Here is a 23,928-nt window from a genome sequence, read left to right as displayed (position 1 = left end):
ATGCTCTCATAAAATGGTGCCAACAAAGAGTATATATTTGCTATTAGCACTAAGACTGTGCACGATGTAATCGACCGCACTATCACAATTATTACTACTTCAACTCTTCGTAGAACATCGTCGCTGTTTTTCTTTTACGAGCGGCTCTAGCTTTCTCCATTTGGAATTGTCACGCTACCTTTTCGGCTTTTGTTGTGGAGCATATACCATTTATTCTTTCTAGAAAAGTACTTTTACAAAACTTGAGGTACATGGTACTCATACTACTAATTCCTATACAAATGTAAAACAATAAACATAACTCTCGCGAAGTGTGAGGTTTATGACCCTAAGCTTGCACAAGCGAAGAAAAGTGTCTTCTGGCAATTCTCTTCTTTCTGAATAGAAGGATTTTTTTTTCAAATCGAAACACAGGAAGGACCCGAGAAGCAGTAAGTCCAACTTTATTTCTTAAGAAAGCGTTCTTTCGTCTTGTCTGTATAGCTCCAAGGCATCGGAACGTTTATAAGCGTGTATAGAACAGAACAAGAACAGCATTCAGTTCAATTTCGTATTCTTTTTCACTCGTATTGAGGCGTTTTGCAAAGAAAGAGCGCTCGCTAACTCTTCAACGCAAGTGTAGCGCAGAACGATCACGAGAGCTCGCATGAGCACCTCCAAAGTATTCAAGAGCGCCAATGAGCCGTTTCAGTGTGCTCGCGCTCAAACGCGCGTATACCACTTGGAGGCTGAATTCAAGGAAGCCCCGTTCAATTCCTTTTTTTTTTTCTAAAATTGTTTCGTTTTCAGACACGCCGAGTGAGAACAGTCACAATAAAATATACTGAGCAGTGAGATGCGTAAGGCTCAATGCCCTACCTAAGAAAACAGTAGCAGTCGTTCTCGATGGTACCACTTGGGGTGAAGAAGGGGTGGAGGAGAAGGCAGGGGGGAGGGGAGTGTTTGAACGGCACATGTGTAAAAAGAAGAAGAAAGTTTTCTGTTTTTTACTTCCTTGAAAAGATCACAAACTTCCTGCTTCTCTCTCTTTGTATTTGTGCGTACGAACATCCACGTACAAGAATTCATAGGGGAAAGCCAAGTGGCAGTCGCATTGCTGCGCACAAAATGTGCGATATAGGCAGTTCCTTTAGCGAGTATTTAAATACTAAGTTTGAGAAGAACTGGCTGATTAGACGACGAGTAAAGGAAGACGCGTGCAGAAAGGGATATCCGGTGTCATGGCTGGATAAACTACAGCATGCGCATGTCCCGTAGTGCTTGGCTGTGAACTTCCGGGTAGAGTGCGTGGTCTTTTGTGTGCTCTCGCGGATGCTGTTTTTTCCTCCTTCAAAGCCGAAGCGTCATTCGGAAGGAACGCTCCGACAGGCTCGCTCACAATATCTGTAAATGAAACTTCGCGTAAACTTATCCTCCTGTTGTGCTGTCCTTTGCTAGCGGCACCACTCAGACGCACACGACAGAGGAAGAATGGGCGAACAATGAGAAAACTCTAATAAATAAACGGAACCAGTGCAGGTGTTAGTTTGATCTTATTTCGTCCCTATGTTCAAGCTTGGCAAGGAAGAGGAATCACAAGCTGATGCAGGAAGTCTCAACTAGGTGGCCGAGCTTCTCCGAAGTATAGTTATGTTCTAACGCGGGAAATCAAACTGACAGGCACGTGCAGGTGAAACTACCGGTTTAAGAGCACTCGAATAGGAAATTGGCGTTAGGCGCTCCAGCCAGGTGGCCGCTTCCTACAGGGCGCCTAATTTACAATATGCAGAGAAACAATGCAGAGGCGAACTGATGCCGTTTGTTTGTAAAGAAGGAAGCAGAGGGGATAGAAACATAAAAATGGTTTTAAGAAACTGAATTGGGGAATGAAAAAAGAAAAGAGCTCTACATATCACAGGTAGTGAGGAAATCGATGTCACGCACAACATTTCACAGGAAGCTGGCTTTAAAGCATTGTTTCTGGTTCTGGAAAGTATGAATAGGCGGTTGAACATGTTTGTGTAAAAAAAATATAAACAACGGGCGATTGGAAATTGCATCATCTTACAATTATTTTGGTATGCACGTGGCATCTCATCTAACTTGGGGCCACCCAAATAGCGCACGTAATTAATTATTCTAACCGCAGGCTTGGCCACATACACATCACCTTTTCATGATCACTGTCATCAACTAGGTTACTATATGGTTCAAAACAGTAGATTGCTTCCAATATTCACTTTTGGAATGGTCTTTGAGCTATGACAATATGATTGACTCACTTAAAACAACACAAAATAATTCCGTTTGCCTTATTCTCTCTAATTACAACCGAAATACAAGCATAACTGCAATGAAATCCAGCCTAAATGAACCCTCGTTTCATTTCACCGTCACACCTTTGGTCTAGTATTTAAAAACAATATATATATATATATATATATATATATATATATATATATATATATATATATATATATATATATATATATATATATATATATATATATATATATATATATTATAACCAGTGTCTGCGCGGTGAACTAATGTCTTCTCGGGATTACATGTCATGGCTAGGTCACTTTTGCAAAGCTGTCATTCCACGAGGCATAGCTAATACATTTTGCAGTCCTCCTTACCTCGCACGTCGAAAGATTGGAACCACCTTCCTGCACCGTTTGGAACCATTAAAGATCATGACCAAATTACCCAATATTTAGCTAAATTATATGGACGATACTTTTGTATTTATATTATTGGTAACACACTACTTCATGTTATGTATATTTTGCTCTGAGGTTAATAATAATAATAATAATAATAATAATAATAATAATAATAATAATAATAATAATAATAATAATAATAATAATAATAATAATAATAATAATAATAATAATAATAACTTTATTATTATTATTATTTTTAAAGACTGTTCATAGCAAGGTGTAGCGGTGCGCCTGACTAAAGCGGACGCGACATACGCCGGTGCGGCAAAATTTCTGGCACCTTGAAAACACTGACACCTGCCGTGGTTGCTTAGTGGATATGATGTTGGGCTGCTAAGCACGAGGTCGCGGGATCGAATCCCGGCCATGGCTGCCGCATTTCGATGGGGGCGAAATGCGAAAATACCCGTGTACTTCGATTTAGGTGCACGGTTATAAGAACCTCAGGTAGTCCAAATTTCCAGTGTCCCCCACTACGACGTGCCCCATAATCAGATCGTGGTTTTGGCAAGTAAAACATCATAATTTAATAGCGTTTACACGCCGCGCAGGGCCTGTAATGACACTGCGCAAGTGCCACTACACTGGCCAGTAAAATTTCATCAGTTACAGGATCAATCACTAAGATTATTTTGCACTATTGACATTTAGTAGTCTGATAAGGCTTAAGATAATTCTAATGTGCTGTGAAAACTATGTTTAATGACGTTTGCCTGCGGGCTGAAATTCTCAAAAATTCTGATGAGTAATTTCGTCAAGAACGTAAGGCGTTGTCTGAGAAACTTTGGTGACTGAACACTGCAATCTGATTTGCATATACAGCATGCATAAGCAAACAGCCCACATATACTTTGTGCATGCGGCACCTCACGGCAACACGGACGCGGACGATGAAAATTCGCATAAAGTGTCCATATAATTACTATGTTTTCTATATAATTGCTGTTATTGCTAGAGAAATTGGGATCGTGTCGCGAGCATGTTTTTGACGACAGGAGAAAGGCGACTTCAATATGGTGATGACGAGTGTGACTGTGACCGCCATGGAATTGCCGCTGATTTGTTCTACACCAGCGATGAAATGCTATGCTATCGTGCCGCGTTCGTCAAAGCATTAATCTCGCGCAATGTTTACGTTTATACTCTACACCGTTCAGAAGCTGTGCCGAAGTGCAGACATCAAATCAAGGGGATGCACAAAGTGGGACGTTGAAGCAGCGATGTGACGAGGGTGAAGGCTTGTCGAAGGAAGAATGGTTCTGAGAATGGTACGGATGGTATGCTTACAGATACCCTTTCTAGAAGGTTGGGTGGTTGGCTTGAAGGCGCATAAAGAAATAAAGCCGTTGAATATCATGAGCCATTCCTTTCGGATGTATATGTGTGATTTAGGGTCTTTCCCTGCCATCCAGCATTTCCTGGTAGCCAGCAATATGTTTAATTTGCTTTTAATTTTCTATATGCATGAACTCTATGAATTAACTGCTTTGGCCTGGACTGCTTGAAAAATGACATTCCTGTGTTATACGTCTAGTAGCGCTTTTATTGTACAGTTTACATGAGCTCTTACTTAATGCGCATACATATGGGTTGCTTTTCCTGGCTTAGTTTGCATTTCTCTTATATACATTTATTATTGTAGAGTTGTATTTGTGTCTGTGGCATGTATGTGGGTGCCTTTCTCAGCTGTGTGACGGGAAAGCTGGTTATGCAGCCTACCTTCTCATTAGTGTGCTGTTATTAGGAAAAATGACGAGCACGCTAGTGAAAAAAAAAATTTTCCCTGGGAAACTTAGCCTTAAACACGCAGTCAAGAGAACGGAGAGGTGCCAGCTAAAAGAAGGCTGGACAACTTAAAATATCCTTCTGAAGTTCTTATTTTCTGTTCCAAATTTAAGATTAATTAAACAAACGTAATACCAAACGGAGGCCACTTTGTAAATGGCCTTAAAAGAAAACAAAACTGATGAAGGTAAAGGTAAGCATGCGCTGAAGTTTTTCTGGGTTTCGACAGTTAGTAAGGCACAAGAAATAGGATGGCGTAAGAGAGAATCAGTGTCGAAGAACCTTTATATTCTCTGCTAGTAATGTTACAAAAAGCCCACCTACGGAAAGCGCCTGCGGACATGCTAACCCCGAGTCTTATCACGCTCTGAGAAGTGGGGAGAAATCAGGGCATAGCGGTATTAGCGTGCGAGATAGGAAGCAGGGGAGGAGAAAGCTTCTGTCACACACAAGGTCCTTCGACCTGTCGCTTCTCGTAGCACGTAGCTGCAGCGTATTATGCAACCAACGTCTTGGGGGATGCGGGCTTCCCTGACACTGAAGGCTGAGATGTACGATGACGCAAGATGCAAGAAAGAAGACGGTGCCTGTATAAAGGCTGGATACCAATAAGCCTTTCATCTGTGCACGTGTGCCAAAAATTGTTTTTGCTTGTTTTGGTGACATATACTATAGGGTTCAGGAATTTTTATTTCGCCGCGAATTCGATCCGCACAGAGGGAAAGGATAACGGGACCCCACCGGTTATAACTTGGGCATAAGCGCTTCTGCACGAACTGTCCCACATTTGGGTGAACTAGTAGGGGCACGTTATGAATTAAGGTTAGCGTGACAGGCAAGGACAAAGAACATGGACGAAAGAGAAACGAAAAACATGGTGCAGCACGGCATCATGCAGTTAGCCTTGACAAGAGAACCTCCTGTGACGCCGATTTTTGCATAACTCGCATGGAATTCTGGGAACACTACGCCGTATACGGCTGACGAAGAAAGGAGGAGAGAGAAAAGGTACTGGTTCGGTGCGCATGTGAAAATGCGCAGCATGTATATTAATGGTCGCAGAGACCCGTAGGCTCTATCCGTACTGCAGCGATGATCGCTAACCCATAAGAATAATTTTCGAACTTTTACGCCAACGAATGAAGCAATCAAACTTCTTGATGCGCTGATATGGGTCGACTGAGACAATCGTCATAGGACTTCCACCACCAACACCGACAACAACAACAATAAAGACGACGGTGACGACGACGTAATCAGTGTAGCGTGCGATTACACCTGACAAGGGACGGCCCAGCATTTGCTTGTGTCGTATGCGCTCCGGCTACAACGTCCTTTTCATATTTATAAAAAATAACAAGCCTTTCGTTGAAATTCTGCTTTATCCTAGCGCGGAGAGAAAGTGTTTCTGACATACGAAGAAGTTACCGTAATTATTATAATAATAGGAAACAAACTAAACTTGAATGCATATTACCTTTTTTTGTGAGGCTGTGTTTATACAGGTTTTTTTTTAATATACGCCTCATATATAGTAGAAGAGTTATCTAGGCCCAAGAAAAAAAAGAAACGAATTCTCAATCTCGCTTCCATTCAGAGCTTCTTTGTCTTGGAACGCGCCCACGCTATCTTGTACAATCTTTCACCCCCGTATTCCCCTAAGGTCTCCAGGTATGCCACTGGTTGTCTTGCTTCTTTATTTCATTCCGCAGTTTCTCTGTTGGGCCTCCCGCATCCCCGTAAAGCTACTTGATGAAAATAAAGTTCAAAGTTCATAGTATTTTTTGCTTTTACGTCGGAACGGGATGGCGCTTGTGGCACATCGCTGCCAAACGAAGACTGACACGCCCCGAGGGAGATTTTATTTTTTCAGCGGGCGATGCCGTGTGTCTCTGCCACATCGTGGGCTCGCAATCCAAGCATTACCTTTTTGTTGCCCTCAGCGTCCCGGCTTCACGAGTCGTTCTCACAGCCACCGCAGCCGGACAGAAGAAAAACGGCACCAGGGTCATGCGCGTGCTGTCAGCCTACTAGCCTCGCGTTTACAGGCACGGTACGGATACTAAGCGCAAAGTAACAAACAAACAAACAAACAAACAAACAATAGAGCGACCAAGAAAGCAAACAAGAAAGCAAGCCAGCAAACAAAAAAAACAAACAAGCAAACAAATTGTTGTGCTATACGAATACAAAGCTTCTCCTAAAAGATAAAGAAAGAAATACGCTGATGCAGAACGAACCGGGCAGTTTAGCAGCGAAGAAAACAGGCTATCAGTCCTCGGAAGTTGGGCCCCAGCGCGAATACGTGTGGCTGGGCCTTTCCGTATTACAGAAGACAGCAAACAAAGCAACCCAAAGGAAAGCTCCAAGCTGCGCGAAGGCATGGTCTGCAGTTCCTGCGAGTGTATTAAGCAAAACACGGAGGCAGAGAGTGATGCGTGTGGGTGGGCAAGGGGGCCTCACAGCCAAAAGCAAAACAAAGTACACGAATGCAGGTTACAAGCTATAGGGCCTCCGCCGAGCGGAGCGCGTTCATATCTGTGCGGAAGCCGAGCGTGGATGAGCGGAAAGGAAAAAAAAAGAGCAAAATGTCTTGGAGGCAGTTTTCTAAGAAAGAAAGGGGTCTCAACGACGAGTCTTGCGTTGGTTGAGAAACAAAAGGAAGCGGACAGAGAGGAAACTATTATTCACAGTGAAGGTTAGAAACGAAAGTACGCGTTTGAAAAGTCCAGCTCCGCTGAAGAGAAAAGTGAAATATAAGGTTGACCAAGAATGCCTAGGCTCTGTGCGCACGGTCGCGCATAATAAGAACAGAAGCAGGCTTCTCGCGCCATCGCCGAATATAGTTTCGAAAAAGAAGCTCCAAAGTGGGATGACATATGAAGCGGCGTCTTGGCGCCACGCCTTCGTCGCCGCTGAGACGACGAGCACTGCGACAACGAATACAACAGGCACGGCAACCTAGGACCACGGATGTCACACACAGGCAAGACGGGACATGTGTCACAAAGGGACTGCAAGTGCGGCACGTCGAGTTGCGCGAGAAGGCGACCACCACGTAGGCACTTTCCTATAGAGCTCAAATAAATAGGAAATATAAAGAAAGGAACGGCCGAAACGATGCCTTAGCAAGTGTTTATACACCCTTCGAGTGGAGGAATGCATTGGGCCCTCTCCTCGCCGCCCTTTATGTACACAAAGACCACATAAACAGCCTTCAGAAGTTCCGGTGAAACCCTCGTTCCCTCCTGGTCCCCTCCGCCACTACCAACTGTCATGCACACACACCAGCCCTATACTGATTACGGCTACCACTGGTGTCGCCACCCTGCTAGCATAACAGCGCGGTGTCCATCCTAGATATCTTGAGCAAATACTTATCATCCATCTTTTAAAAAATATCATTCCTTTGGCTGGTGGGATTAGATTACACACTGTCCTACACGTGTAACACTGCTTTATTTCGCATTCGTGAACACTGCAGAATGCCGTCTGTAATGCGGTCGGCGCAACGTCCATTGCATCATAGTTTGGCAAGAAAGTTTTGTGTTCGACTTTGCCAGGGGCCGGAATTTTAGGAGGCATCAAGTCTCGCCTTTGCGTTCTTATCAGAATGCTTCTCGGCTGTGACGTACTTGTCTCATTTCTTTCTCTTTTTCTTTCGCATGAATGCCGCTCGCTGAAGTTCAGAGGAGAGGCTTGTTTCACGTCATCAAAGTGACACAGCGCAACATGGAAAGGAAGAAACAAGACGAGGCGGTCAGAAGAAGGAACAGAGCGATGGTATGACTACATTGCTCGATGCTTTCTTGTGGCGACATATTTCGTGCAACTTGTCAATAAAACCGGCTGGAAGTCAGCGCTCTGTTCCTTCTAGTCGGCTCTGCTGGTTTCTTCCTCTTCATGTTGCGCTGTACCACTTTTAGGATTCAATCGAAACTCGCCAAATCCTCAATCCTAGTTGTTTCACATACTGTTCGCGGGATGAGGTATACTTTGGAATCGAGGTCGTCGCTGCAGCTTTGAAAAGACACGAGGGGCGGGGGGTGGGTGTTTCGGGGGAGAGCATTATATTGCAGGAGGCATGGAAAGGCAACAGGACGTAATTCTCGCAAAAATGCAAAAGAAGGCAGGCAAAGTATACTTGTTTTGTAAGAACGATTTCCTGCGAGGCAATCCGGGACTAAATCAGTCAACCGTGTGTAGCCCTGCGCTTTAACTGCATCAACGTTTCTGAGAAATTCGTCACACAACGGTTGTAGCGTCAGGTACAGCTGACTTCCATTCGAGCTTTTTAAAGATCTTCGCATTTGTTTGACCCGTTCCTGAGCAGAGCCAAAGCAAGTGGTGAGCAAAGCGCTTTTCCTTGAGATCAACTGTTCATGCAGTGAGTGCTTTTCATATATTACCCATTATTAGGCACCACAAGTAAAGCTAGAAAGTTAGTTGGTTAACCAAAGTGCGTGTTCCGTAAGGAGCCATCGGCAGCATACTGAAAAACTAATAGGATGATGATGATCACTCGCAATAGCAGAATGGAACCAGCTTGATGCTACTGTCACAAACATTGAATCATTATCCGAATTTATATCACAAATAGAAAAAAAATAATTGTGTGTATAACAGTACCTATGCATGCAGGAACACCGGAACATATTGCTTTATTCGTTAGGAAATTTTAATAAACCCTCTCGTTTAAGACAACTTATTCGTTTGCCATAATGATTCTTAAACACTCGTAGTTTTATTTTAGTTGCTTCTGTTTTATTGCTTGCCCCTGGTGATACCTGTGCTATTGTTATAAAGCCTCTTGCTTTTTTTCCCGTTCCTTCTTTTCCATTATTTACTATTCCGTTTGGTCTTAACATAGTTTACTTGTATAGTATGTATAACTTGCACTGCTTATGTCGTTTTTTTGTATAACGTATACTTTGATTCCCTTTTCCCTTGCACTGTACAGCTGAATTATTGTACTGCCCAATTGCCTCTCTCTCGAAGTAAAGCAGCAGTATTGAAAATAAATAAATAAATAAATAAATAAATAAATGAATAAATAAATAAATAAATAAATAAATGAAAAAATAAAGACATGCGAGGAATGGTTACAGAAAGGCGTCAAAGTTACAACATTCACGCTAAATTTGTGTTTCATGCAGAGTCCGCGCTTTAAAACTGGTCACTCCATCAGCAAGGGCATCAAAACCAAGAAGGCCTGGTGACAATTAAATGCGGGTGATCACTGTTGGAATTGCGATTGTCATGTAGGATTCTTTTTCATGCAGATATTTTGTTGTATTCTCACTTTTCAAGCAGCGTAAGCCTTACGCTCACGAGTTAGCCTTGCGAGAAAAATAGCTTTCTTTCTTTATCTAAGGAAGCGTACCTTTCCTTTGAAATGACAAGCTTACAATGTCGAGAACTGAAAAAGCGGTTTCCTTTTTTTTTTTCATGTGGCTGCTTTTTAGCGGATATATACTTAAATAGAAACCCTTTTAACTTGAGAAGCAAATAAATATGTCGTGTGTCAAAAGTAAAAGAAATAAAGATCGACGATTTTGTTGTTGTACAAGTGTTCCAGATGCAGCGAAACGGAACACCAGTATTATACTAAACTTGCTTGAAATAAAGGTATCTTATTCAAAAACATGCAGTTTGAAGAAGAGGTTCCGTGCTGGTGATGATACTAACCGCAGAGTGGTAATTGTGGTGATTTGTCAGTGTCAACCTGCCTGCAAGCGGTAGTTCTCGCAGCCAGCTCTATTTTGGTAGCGTGTGCTGTTCAGACAATTCTGCCTGATGTGGCATATTTTTTAGGGAAACACAATCTTACTGGTACTTTTAAGTGGTTTCTTAGGTATAGAAAGAAGATGAAAAATAGAATGAAAAATGAAAACCACTCCATAAATTATGTTTCATTCTCAGTTGCCGGGATAGTTGGTGTTCACATGCTTCAAGACCTCCAACATATCGTTTCAGCAACTCGAAAATATCATACATAAATTAAAAGCAAGACAGAAGTCGACAGTAAGATGGAGGCTTGAAATAATAATCTGTGGTGGAGCAAACAATGTCGCAGAAGCTAAATTCTTCGTCAGGGCCAGGGGCGTAGCCAGTGGAAGGGGAGTGGGAGGAGGGGGGAATGATGCGCGCATGTCACGTGCCCCATCTCAGAAATTTCTGTGTATGCCAGAATGCCGACTCCCAAACCCTCCCTCCGCCGCCCTTCCCCACGCAAACAAATCCTGTCTACGCCACTGGTCAGGGCCCTGACAGAGACAAGTCCCCTTGTCGAAATGTCGGCACCAGCAATATTCCTAGTTCGACCACTTCTCATCCCTACATGAAGATCGGAAGTTCTAAGACGCATTTAGAGTGCGGCAACTCTCTATGCATATACCTCCAGCGGATATGGTAAAAGAAAGCACGAAAGACAAACAAAAAGAGGGGAAACAAGAGGACGGAGCACTAACTCTCAAGTTTACTGAAAGCGAATATATCCGTAACCTTCCGTCATGCCACTTGATGGTGAAAAATGGAAAGGAGGCAAACAAAGCGAAACCTTCAGTTAATACAAGACAAAACATGCACAGACTGTCCCATGCCAGCTTTAAGGATATAACTGTGAAACACTTTGTTCTCTGTTCGCGACACTTTGTTTAAATGGTGGAAAATCAGTTCGAATCGAAACGCGGCGAGCTGAATGAGTGATTTTCTTCGTTCCGCATCTATTTCAATAGTGAGATGATTTGCGATGCATTTGCATAGTGCAATTTGAATAGCTAAAGACGCTAACATTGCTGCTCACGCGCGCAGTTTGTTGTGCGAATGCTCGCGCTAGCATTGACTCGGAGAGTGCAGGCGCCGATCTCAGAATCCTGTCTTGGCGTCATCGACGTGACTGCGCCGAGTGGCGTGGCGCTACTGTAGCTTGATGTGAGTGAGCCGATAGCGGAAGGTGACGCCTCGGGCGGGAGGCGAAATTCGCCACTTCGACTCGATGTCTTCCCGAGTTGCCGTGGCACCCAGTAGGAGAGGTCCATTTCGACATGTCCATTTTATCGAATCCTAGGGCGCTATAACGTAAAACTATTCCAAACTTTTCTATTCCAATTCTGCAATCAGCCCTTCGCGATTGGTCAAAAACTTTTTTGGACCACCTCCATTTCACCTGTCTGTCACGCGACGTCACGAAAACCGCGATAGCTCACCATCTGATATAATGTGTACACACGGATTACGAATGATTTGACCGAACAAAAGAAAAATAGTCATTTCTGATTCGACGCCTTGTCGCCAGTAGCCCTCGGCTATTGGTCAAAAGTTCTCGGGCTGCGCTGACTTCACCTGCCTCTCACGCGACGTCACAAAACCGCAAAGACTCACCGCGCCAAAGTGACGTGTACGCGATAAAGATGCATTAATATGCCGAACAAAACTGAATTTTCTTCTGCATAGCCGCAGACTTCCCCGTTCCGAAAGGAATAAAAGATAGATGCCGCCGATCGCTCACGCACTGGCTACTCGCTCCTGTCGGTGAGCATGGGTTTATTTGCGTGTAATAAGACTTTTTGCGTGGCCGTGCAACGTTTTCGAGCACTTTCGGCACGTTTACGACCTCGTTCTGCCAACTCTTCTTTGCTGAGGATCCGTTTTAGCGTCATTCTTAAGTTTCCGTTGCATGCCGCAGCGATTGTCGACGAGCCACCGCAAGCAAAGTAAGGGAAAGCGGACCAATCGCAGGCGCCGGCGCCACCCTCTTCATCCGGTTATCGATTTTCAGTGCAGTGGCTCGGCCATATCGAATCCGTCTCCACTTGAGCGTGCTCCTCGCCTCTTGTGAGCCAATTAGATAAGACAAGCCGCTCAGTGTAGGCAATGTTATTCGTTTTTCAAGCAAACAAAAGTGACCTCCTATGAACGAGGATAGCGTTTGATTGGTCTGTTCAGACAACACTGCGGGTGACCGCCCGATGCTTGCGTCGGCGGTTACGCAAATTTGACGTCAGGAAATTGGAATAAAAACTTATTGGAATAGTTTTACGTTATAGGGGCCCCTACTTTCCCTAATGGCTCCAGGCAGTTTTTCAAACCTGTATACAAGGACCAACTGTGCTGTGCCGCTGAAGTTGAGTTTTCTATGCGACCCACATTTTGGTCGCTCGCTAGTAGTGTTTATGTTCGCCGTACTTTGTCAGCGGGCGACGAGTTAGAAAAAGAATGTGCCGGTTTGACGAGAATCCTTCAGTATAGTTTCATGTAATTGATGTAAGCATGTCGGTGTCTACCTTTTTTGGGCACAACGAGAAGTAAGATATATAATCTTAAGTCGTTCTTTTGTTAAACACGTGATAATATGCGATATCACCCTCAAGATAACTGATTGAAAGCACTATAAGACCACTCTAATTCCTGAAGCTTAGGTAAGCGTTTCAAGTTCTGCATCGGCAAGCACACAGGCACTGTTTTCCGTGAATTTTCTGCAGCACAGGAACAACGCTTCGGTAATCAGTACCCATCAGTACCCAAAAACTTAAAGCTAACATAAAAGAATTATCGCGCGTAAAAGGCATTAAACACATAGAGCATTGGCGAATGGCCAGCGTTTCAAGGTATCCATTTGCTTCGAGGATATCGTATCATCAGCGTCATCGCTATCTCCAGTGCCGTCTAACTACGGAAACACGCTTGGTAGCTCACAGAAATGCGCGTTTTAATTTACGCAACTCAACAGCGAACAACACCACCTTGCGTGCCTCATACTTTTATTATCTTTTTTGTACACTCAGCCCGCTCCAAATCAAACAGTGTGCCCAAATAACACGGAAACTAATTAGCCAGATAACCGCCTCCATGGGATATAGCAAGTGCGTAGAGTTTGTGGCTTGCGATTGCCTATCTTATTAAGGGTGTAATAACACGTCTTGCGCCCGAGTGGTTTTGTACTAATAGAGTGTTCAGCGACGTACCTTGGTAGTAGACTGAAGTTTCAAATTTCGTGATAAGAGTTCTTATACTTCATTAGATATCCTGAGGTATGTGGTAGCTATCATCACCAGCAGGACACCAGAAAACAATACGCAGGATTGAATCCAGGGTTCGCGTTGTGCGAGCTATTATCCCGACGTTATCATACCGCTTTCGTTGCTGCCATTCGCGTAGTGCCATTGTCATCGCGGCCGTTACCATTGTTTTCGACAGCGCTTGCAGCTTTCTTCTGACTGGCGGCCTAGAATATTTGTTTCTTACTGATCTCACAGGAACGTTGTCCGGGGCTCCAAATATCCACAAGTTCTGAACAGGAAATAATAAAAATGTCAAGAGGTAAATTATTGCACAAGAGATTGGAGGAGTGCGGACCTTCAGTAGATGACGCTTTGCAGACGACCTTATATAGGTGAATTTCTACGCGTGAACCGCATGTAGAAAACACAGAAAAGAAGGAAACCTCGGTAAATCAAAATATGCTGCTTTTGTGCCTTTGTGTTGTCACCTGTTTTTGACGACAGTAATCTTCTTATGAGAGAAACCAATTATACATCAAGAATACTCAAAGATGCCTTAGCGAGAACCACAAGAAAACCTATCTTGTACAAAACCTGTCATAATCACAGCTGCAGTATGTTTTTTTCAGTTCAACAAATACAGCGTGGTCATAAGTAGTCTTGTCGATACAGCTACCTTGAAGCCACATAAGAAGATGAATTTACGCTATGGGTAGACACACTAGCTCACTACGTGATTTGAGCTACTTTCGAAATAGGATCAACTTTGCATAACAAACGGTCCTAGCTGGCAGCAATAAATCATGAACAGCACGGCTTAGCACAAGGGCTAGTAAGAGAAAAGTAAGAGGACCAGTGCTGTTTGGTCGTTTCTAGAGTGTGACACCTTGTTTCTTGGCTCAGGTTTTAGACCTAGTTAAAAAAATTAAAGTATAGGGTTTTACGTGCCAAAACCACGACGTGATTATGACGCACGCCGTAGTGGGGGACTACGGAAATTTGGACCACGGGGGTTTCTTTAACGTGCGGCCGCCGTTGCCGGCATTCAATCCCGCGACCTCGTGCTTAGCAGCCCAACACCATCCACTAAGCAACCGCGGCGGGTTTTAGACCTAGTGAGGCTTTCGGAAGACAAATTAGCAGTACATTATCCAGCAGGTCCTGCCCTTATTTTTCTAGAATTAGCTAATGTTGGTTCACGATTGTAACTTAGACCCTATTTCTTCTGCTCCACATTCTTTAGTAGCGCGACCTGCAGTGAACGGCCCTACTGTGTGGGACTTGTTCTGTGTGTTCTACTTTATTTTTCAGGTTTGTCATCTTTTCCTTTCTTTCCTCGTTCCTCCCGTTCTTCCTAACCTCTATTTCTAAGTTTTTTTTCTCCTTTTCTGAAGAGAGGCAGGCGTTGTGCCTCTTCCGGTGGCAGTTGCCAGCCTGCCTCGCTTTCCCTATCCTGTCTTGTGTATATGTTTTCGAAACAAATAATAATAATAATAATAATAATAATAATAATAATAATAATAATAATAATAATAATAATAATAATAATAATAATAATAATAATAATGATAATAAATTCTAGACAGCACCTGATGCAGTGTCACGCTGCAGCTAGCGAAGCTCATACAATTTTTAAGTAATGCACGCTGAACAAGTGGAAAAGTGAGATAATAGAGTTACAAGGCCGGCGTGATTGCGAAGCTAAATCCCCAGAAGGAATGATCAATAAACGTGCCTTCAAAACCTGTCCTGAAACGTTAGCCCCACAATTTTAATCCCGTAAAGCATTCTTTGTGTGCAACCGACATGCGCGTTGGCGAAGTTACATACAGAGAACATGGAACACTACTTACGAGGAGGCTTTATAGCTCGGGGCCAACGCCAATGCCGCCTATTCAAATACATGTAGAACTCTGAAATGCTTTTACGAGACAACCACCGTAGAGATTTGTATGACATTTGTTGAAGTTGACCGAAAAAGTTAGATTAGGACAACTCTAGGAAGCAGACTTCTGATCTAAGGCTTGGAAGTTTTTACAGGAATTCTAAAAATCTGCAAGTAAAAAAAAATATAAGAGTATATTAAGGCAAGAAGCTTTTGAAACCGTAACTCTGTACCAAGAACAGTAATCGCAGTTCTGTAAACCGCATCCGTTAGAGTATCTAAAGCGAACAAATTTGATATATGAATTTACAGCTTGCGCGAATGTGTTACACTGTTTAGGAGCGTTTGGCCAAAGTCCTACTCACAAATTAGTGGTACATTTCAGATCTGTGCATGATACACCATTTTTGACTGCTTTAGACGTAATAGATGCATCCGATATAATAGCGATATGATTTTTCTTGCAGAGCTACACAGGTTTAAGTGTTATAGCTCTTCTTTTTAATTTCGCGATTTTTAAGAATCATTATAAAAATTTTAAATTTAGATAAGAAGATTCTTAAATGAGTCGCTAGAACTTAAAGTTCCCTTTAAATGCAACAATTCTCATTACATGTGCTGCAGTGGTTGCCGAGAAACAAAACTGAAACATCCTGCATAGATTATTTGACAAATTCGGCAAATAGAATTTTCAATAGTAGTGTGCGTTATCACGTACAGAATTATCACATACAAAAAAGTCACGGTTTCGCCGGAAAGGCAAGCACCGATTGCGATAGCAAATTTTTAGACATATATATACGAAGCAAGGCTAGTAGTATTATCGGCCGTATAAGCTTGCATACATTCGATTACCAACTAAATTAACAAGCACGGTGTCACGCGCCAACTGGCAAACATGAACATATCTCACTCGATGACGGCAGAATCTCACTGTCAAAACGCTAGCTTGAGGAAGGGTGGCAGCAGCAGCGTGCGAAATGAACTTCGTGCTGCCTCTCCAACGCAACTAAGCGACGAGAGCACGCCGCACACGAAGTCATTAGCGCTTGTTGCGGCTGGACAGTGTCCGCCATCGCAAATGGCTTTCAAGATAAAGCCATACGCAGCCGCCATACGCAGCCGCCGCCGGAGTAGAACGCCCACCAGTCGGTGCCCTGCGCGCAATGGAAGACGGCGCGCTTCCTCCCCGCCTTCAGCCCTTGCGTGCGTGAGATCGAGTTTAGCGAAATCCATGTATTTCCCATCATTCCCATGCCGGCTCACCTACCCTCCTAGCAGTTCCCGTAGACAACGGCGCCACAATTCCCTTTAGTAGTTGTATGAAGCTCTATAGTGTTTGCTGAGAGGAACCGGCGTACATTTACCACAGCACAACACTGCAGAATGTGTACGTGTCAATATATTCTCAACGAGTGCGCGATATAGAAAAGCAGCGCGATATCACTGTCCGAGAATTAACTGAAACATCGCTACAAGATCGCTTGCTTCATAACACGTAAGTGTTTCTTTTATTGCTTTGTACAACACTGAAGTTTGCTCTTGTGTTGAGAATCCTTTACATGATTTACTATATTGAGCTATTTGTCCTGGTGGCTTCTCTGCGCATGCTCCTTTTGTCTGGGTTCCTTTAAGCAGGTATGTGACGTAATAAGGATGTTAGTCGAGAGCAACGATTTGTCCTATCTCCTTCTTGTGGTGCCCTGTTTGCGTTAAGCTTTAATTTGAGTTCACCGAAAGGTTTTGATTACATGCGCAGTAACACCACACATACTTCAATTTTTCAATGCAAAAAGGGATGACAAGCAACTGAAGCTTCTCGTTTTCCAGAAACGAAATGTAATCATTGTCTTCCAAACAGCTGTTGTTTTGAACATTTGGACCATAAAATTTGCCAACAACTTCGGGCTGCCTGGTCTCCTACGTGAACTTACAAGTGGCTTCCCTTTACAAAAAACAACTAATAACTACAATGCATTTTATTATGATAGATTCTCAAAGAAACCGCGAGTGAGACAACTAGCTTTTCTATCCATCCTAATTGCACTGAAGCTGCCCGATCATGAAGAAATTATGAATGAATAAAGACAAGTCAATTCAATATTCACAGACGAACACACCATTAGTGCTGATTGAAAGATTCTTGTTTCACGGGTCAAGTGCCAGCAAAAGTGTCAAGAGAACGAGCAAAAGTTGTGAGTATAATATGAACTTGTTCTTAAAGTCCCCTTTCCGACAATATCTATCTCTGGGCAAGCTTTTTTATTGCAGCCTGCAAAGCACCCTAGTTTATTTCAACCTAGTTTCAGCATTTAAATTGTAATGTTGCACGTGCCATAAGCCTCAGCACCATGAGTTCTAAAAAATTAATAATAAAATGGAACACCTAAATAGTACGCAGAAAGATAGCTGTGGGCTTCCAGAAAAGCAGTCAAGTCTTCAAAACAAGACTGCAACCACTCATACACTGAGTTATTTCCTAAATAATCATGAACTAGGCATGATTCTAAGCTGGCCTGCGCAAGATTAACAAGCTTTGCTTGGGTACTGCGAGGAGCAAGAAAGCTCACAAAAATCACCGTCTCACCATCTCATATAATTTTCTATTAAGAAATGCTAAGTAAGGTAACTGATCTCTGGCCGTTCCTTCTCTAAGTCACAAATTTAATTCTTAATTAAAACAAACCGCCCACTTATCTCTTTCGCGCGGGCACTCCAACGACAACTAAATGCAATGATAAATGATGCTAAATTACGCCAGAGTTTTACAACTGTTGAAACACTAGAGATGTAATTGGTTGGGACGCCGCAAGTTTAAATGCGAGAGGTCATAAACGCAAAATACTTTTGCTACGTGTGAAATGGAGAGCATTCCAAAGAGTCACACTTAAACAAGGGGAACTGCGCGGGCCATTTGCCGTCCTTTAAAAATTACAGTTTACGGTGGAAATGCGTTGTATCGTTTTGGAGCACTTTCCTCCGTGAAAAGCGTTCACAGTAATTGTTTTATTGTGTTTTAGGCTGAGCCCCAGTTTTCCTATGAACGCGAATGAGTTGAATGTGGCTTGAAAGTGAAGCCCTGGAATGAAGAGATTTTTTCATAGAAATCCAGTAGCGACCAGTTCCAAACGTGTTTGCGTACATTCCATAAACTACGAAGGCTGTTCGATTCAGTATAGCACGTGTAGCACATATATTTTGCTTGTGTTTTACAATGGAGGCTCCTGTGAAAGTGCAATGTAGCCTTTGAAATTCTTTCTCAAGAAAATATTCACCTTCCAAGCATAAAACACTCCACCAATTGTAATATCAACGCCACCAACGTCTGAGTTAACGCTTAGGAGGACAAATACAAACGTTACAAGGACGCTTTGGAGCTTACTTTATTTTTCTCACAAAAAGCTGTGTAAAGTGTGCTATTTCTTTTAGTAGCAATGAAGACATTAGACCAATCATTCCACCAACCATTGGCGGTAGCATTGACGTTGCCAGTCGAAGACGTTTGAGCCCGCCCTCGAAGGAGAAGTGTCGGGAAAAAAAGTGAACTTCGTAATCAAGAATGAACTTTTATATGTTTGAGTAGAAATCATCACAAGTACAGTTGTTGTTTTTTAGTTTCTGTCTATCTACATCGTTTTTAATATGTCGCACTAATGCATGGAAAGCCCAACGATTTATTATACTGCCTCCTCAGCCTGTACAACCCGTACAGTATAAGTCGACGCTGTCTAAGGTGCTTCACATCGAAGTGAACGGAATTCACCGGCTAAGACATAGAAAATGTCCCAAATACACGTGCGCCCATGTTTACACATTATTACTAATGATGCACAGGTATGAAATCCGGCGCCAGCCGTCCTTTATAAGCCTTGAACCTCCAAGCCTTGCCGGCCTCAAGGTTCTTCGTACTTTTCTTTTGCCCTCCTTAGCTGAACGGTACAGAGCCCTGTTCCACGTGCCCTATATCGATTTTGAAACTTCATGAAGGGTAAAACGTCGCCCGTGTGTTCTGCGCTTGCCCCGCTGCAGCTTCGGTCTCCTCAGCTACCGGGTTCTGTGGCAACTTGTCTCCCCTGCTTTGATTAGTCTGCTGGGAATTTACCATGGGGGCTGCAGATAAGCTAGAAGGAACAGCGGCACAGGAGCTAAAAGACAACAGTGGGGGCTTTAGATATCTCCGCCCCCTCCCCCTACCTCACTGTCTTTTTCTTTTTGATGCAGCCGGGAACTTTACTTAACCCATCGTAAAAGCCCTCGGAGAACTTGTGTTCACTTGCGCAAGCCTTGAAATTGACGTAGCTAGGAAAACGGAAAGCAGACAGCGGAGAGCAACCAAGCTTTCTGACACGTGCCTGCGCTAGCCGCTCCCCCATCCCCTTCGTCATCGCACTCCTTAACTTTCGGGTAATGCGACCGCTCCTTGGCCATCCCGTCGAGAATAAGATTTAGATATTCAGCTTCTCGTAAAGGAGAGGAAATTATATTAGTGTGAGCATACTCTCAAGGAAGATGTGAGTAAAGGATTGGCACTTTGAAGCTGGAAACACAGTGGCGCTGTAGCTTCTGGCTGCGTAGGCCTTACGCAATACTTGCGCACCTAGCGACGGCCTCAGCAACGGGTTGTATGGCTTATCTTTCTGTAATTTTTTCCAATGTTGTATTTATTAAGGGGAAAGCCTTAGATCTCTGTGTTCCAAGTGGCGTTGTGAGGTACATAAAATGTCACGTGACACAAGGAAGGTCGCAAACAAAATAAAACATGTCCAGCCGTATAAAGAGATGATTATTTATTGGAAAAGTTAATTAATGATACATTAGTGATTGTATTAAGGTATTTAGGGTGGATTGGAATGGGTTAAGGTGGATTAAGGTCGCTTAAAGTGGATTAAGGTGTATTAAGAAGGATCAGGGTGGTTTTGGATTAGGGTGGATTAAGGTAACTTAAGGTGGAGTAAGGTGAATGAAGGACGAGTAAGGTGGATTCGGCTGGATTAAGGTGAATGAAGGAGGTCTAAGCTGTATTAAGGAGGATTAAGGTGGATTACCATGGATTAAAGTGGATGAAGGAGAATTAAAGCGAATTAGGGTGTATGAAGGCGCCTTAGGGGGCTTAAGGAGGTGAAATACAGTAGGCTTTACAAGGCTTTCGCCTTCGAGTCTATTCGGCTATAGCTAAGGACACCTGGGACTTTTTTCAAAGCGTTCGCTAACTCATTTCTCTAGGCTACGCAAACTACTTTTGAGGTAAAAACACAGCATTTAATTGCAGCTTTTTAAAGAGAAACTTCCGGAATTCTTTTTTTTCTCATTGTAGTCCCTCGACAACTTACTGCATGCCAACTTAGCATAACTTACGCGAAAGATATTGTGCGTCGCCAAATCTGCGCACGGATCTGCCCACTGGCACAACGTTACCTGCAAGTGGTACTACTTGTCAAAACCATCATTCGGGGCCATAAGGGCGGTTTTACCGTGTCCCATGGGTCTCCACCCGAATAGGCATGGGCATGGACCTGATCCTAATTTACACTTTCGGAGAATTTCAGCGTCTATAAAGCCACAAGCATATTTCACTTGAATTCCATGATAATTCTTCTACTGGGTAGATGGTAGATCTAACAGTGCAGAACAGAAAAAAGAAAGAAGCACAAGACACAGCGCTGTGTTATTTCTGGTTCTTGTTATGTCATGTACCCACTGTGGGTGCTTAGTAGCTTTGGCATTATGCTTCTAAGCACGAGGTAGCGGGATCAATTCCCGGCCGCGGCGCACATGTTTAGATGGGGGCGAATTACAATATAGAAAAAAAGCCCCTGTGACATGCATTGGGTGCACAGTAAAGAATACCAGTTGGTGGAAATCGATCCGGAGCACACTACTATGGCGTGCCTCATTATCGGATCGGGGTTTGGCAAGTAGGCCCCCAGAATATCAATTAATAATTCCCATGTCGCTTGTCACACTGCTATGTATCATGCCTTTCAACAAGGTGCACAAGTATGACCACATTTTCCCATAGTTACCATTTTTATGATCCTTCGCTTTCTTTACCTTTAACTTCCCTTGCATGCTTAGCAGCCGTATACGCTGGGCAAGGACTTGGTACACTAAACTGTCGTTTCATCTCGAATAACTTCAGTTAACTTAGTCTAATTTATAACCTGTTTATATATTTAGAGATTGACCCTCTGCAACGTATAGCTTTAACTCTTTGCTTGTGTTTATTGCAATCCTAAGAAGTTTCATGACGTGGGATGGCGTTTCTTGGTAGATGAAATCGAGAAGGGTACCGGAAATCTACTGCGCACTTTAAGAGGAGCGCCGTATGACTCCGCCCTATCCAGGCTTCGTTGAAAGGGCCCTGAACAACCTTTTTATCGAAGTGGAGAAGGGCAATTGAAGTGAATATAGGCTGTTTCAGAAATCATCATCAACCTATTTTAAGTCGACTGCATGACGAAGGCCTCTGCCTCTGATCTCCAATTACCCCTGTGCTGCCCCAGCCGATTACAACTTGCTTTTGCGAATTTCTTGATTTAATCACTTCGCCTAGTCTTTTGCTGTTCTCGACTGCGTTTCCCTTCTCTTGACACCCATTGTGTAATCTTAACGGCCCACCGTTTACCTAACCTACGCATTACATGACCTGCCCAGCTCCTTCATTTTCTCTTAATGTCGATTAGAATATCGGCTTTGCCCGTGTGCGCTCTGACCCTCCCCTCTCTGTCTGTCTCTTAACGTTACGCCTATCATTCTTCGTTCCATCGCTCTTTGTGTGGTCCTTAACTTGTTTTCGAGCTTCTTTGTCAGTCGCCAAGTTTCTGCCCCATATGTTAGCACCGGTAGAATTCCTTTATCGTACACCTTTCTTTTTAGTGATAATGGTAAGCTTCCGGTAATAATATGAGCATGTCTGCCGTATGCACTCCGACCCAATTTTATTCTTCTGAAAGTTTCCCTCTCATGATCAGAGTGCTTAGGTAATTGACCTAGGTAAACTTATTCCTTCGCATACTCAAGAGGCTTACTGGCAATTATGAACCCTTGGGCACTAAAACGTAAAGCTATTCCAAATTTTTCTATTCCTATTCCGCAATCAGGCCTCCACGATTGGTGAAAAACTTTTTTGGGCCACCCCCACTTCACCTGTCTGTCACGCGACGCCACGAAAATTGCGAGAGCTCCGCATCTGATATGACGTGTACGCACTGATGAAGGATTATTTGACCGAACAAAATAAAAATAGTTATTTCTGGTTCGACGCCCTTTCAACAATAGTCCTCGGCTATTGGTCAAGAGTTTTCGGGCTGCACCCACTTCACCTGCCTGTCACGCGTCGTCACAAAACCGCGAAAGCTCACCGCGTCAAAGTGACGTGTACGGGTTAAAGATGCATTAATATGCCGAAAAAAACAGAATTTTCTTCTGAGTAGCCGCAGGCTGCCCCGTTCCGAAAGGAATAAAAGATGGCTGCCGCCGATCGCTCAGGCACAAGCTACTCGCACCTGCCGGAAAGCATGGGTTTATTTGCGTGTATTAAATATTTTTGAGTAGCCGTGTAATGTTTTCGAGCACTTTCGGCACGTTTACGACCTCGTTCTGCCAACTGTTCTTTGCTGAGGAACGTTTTAGCGTCATTTTTGAGCTTCCGTTGCATGCCGCTGCGATTGTCGACAAGCCACCGTAAGCTAAGTAAGGGAAAGCGGACCACTCACAGACGCCGGCACCGCCCTCCTCACCCGGTTATTGATCTTCAGCGCAGTGGCTCGGCCCCATCGAATCCCTCTCCCCTAGAGCGTGCTCCTCGCCTCTTGTGAGCCAATTAGATAAGACAAGCCGCTCAGTGTAGGCAATGTTATTCGTTTTTCAAGCAAACAAAAGTGATCTATGAACGAGGAGAGTGTTTCATTGGTCTGTTCAGACAACACTGCGGGTGACCGCCCGGTGCTTGCGTCGTTGGTTACGCAAATTTGACGTCAGGAGATTGGTATAAAAGCATATTGGAATAGTTTTACGTTGAGGGCCCCTTGCTCCCTTGCCAGACTATTGAACATTACCTTTGTTTTCTGCATAATAATGTTGAATCCCACTATTGCACTCTCTCTGTTAAGGTCCTCAATCATTTGCTGTAACTCGGCCCCATTGTTGCTGGATAGAACAATGTCATCTGCAAACCGAAGGTTGCCGAGATATTCGCCGTTGATCCTGACCTCTAAGCCGTCCCAATTTAATAGCTTGAATACTTCTTTCAAGCAGGCAGTGAGTAACATTGGAGAGATAGTGTCTCCTTTTCTGACCCCTTTCTTTATAGGTATCTTCCTACTTTTCTTGTGAAGAATTAGGGTAGCTGCGGAGTCTTTGTAGATATTTTCCAAAATTTAATGTAAGCCTCCTCTACTTCTTGATTACGTAGTGCCTCTGTGACTGCTGGTATCTCTACTGAATCAAATGCCTGTTCGTGATCTAGGAAAACCATGTATAGAGAGGTTGATTGTACTCTGCAGGTATAGAAATAGATTCAGAAATACTTTGCCGCTAAAAGTAC

The sequence above is a fragment of the Dermacentor variabilis genome, chromosome 5 (assembly GCF_050947875.1).
Source record: "Dermacentor variabilis isolate Ectoservices chromosome 5, ASM5094787v1, whole genome shotgun sequence".
In the NCBI taxonomy this organism is placed as follows: domain Eukaryota; kingdom Metazoa; phylum Arthropoda; class Arachnida; order Ixodida; family Ixodidae; genus Dermacentor; species Dermacentor variabilis.
This window is presented reverse-complemented; position numbering follows the sequence as displayed.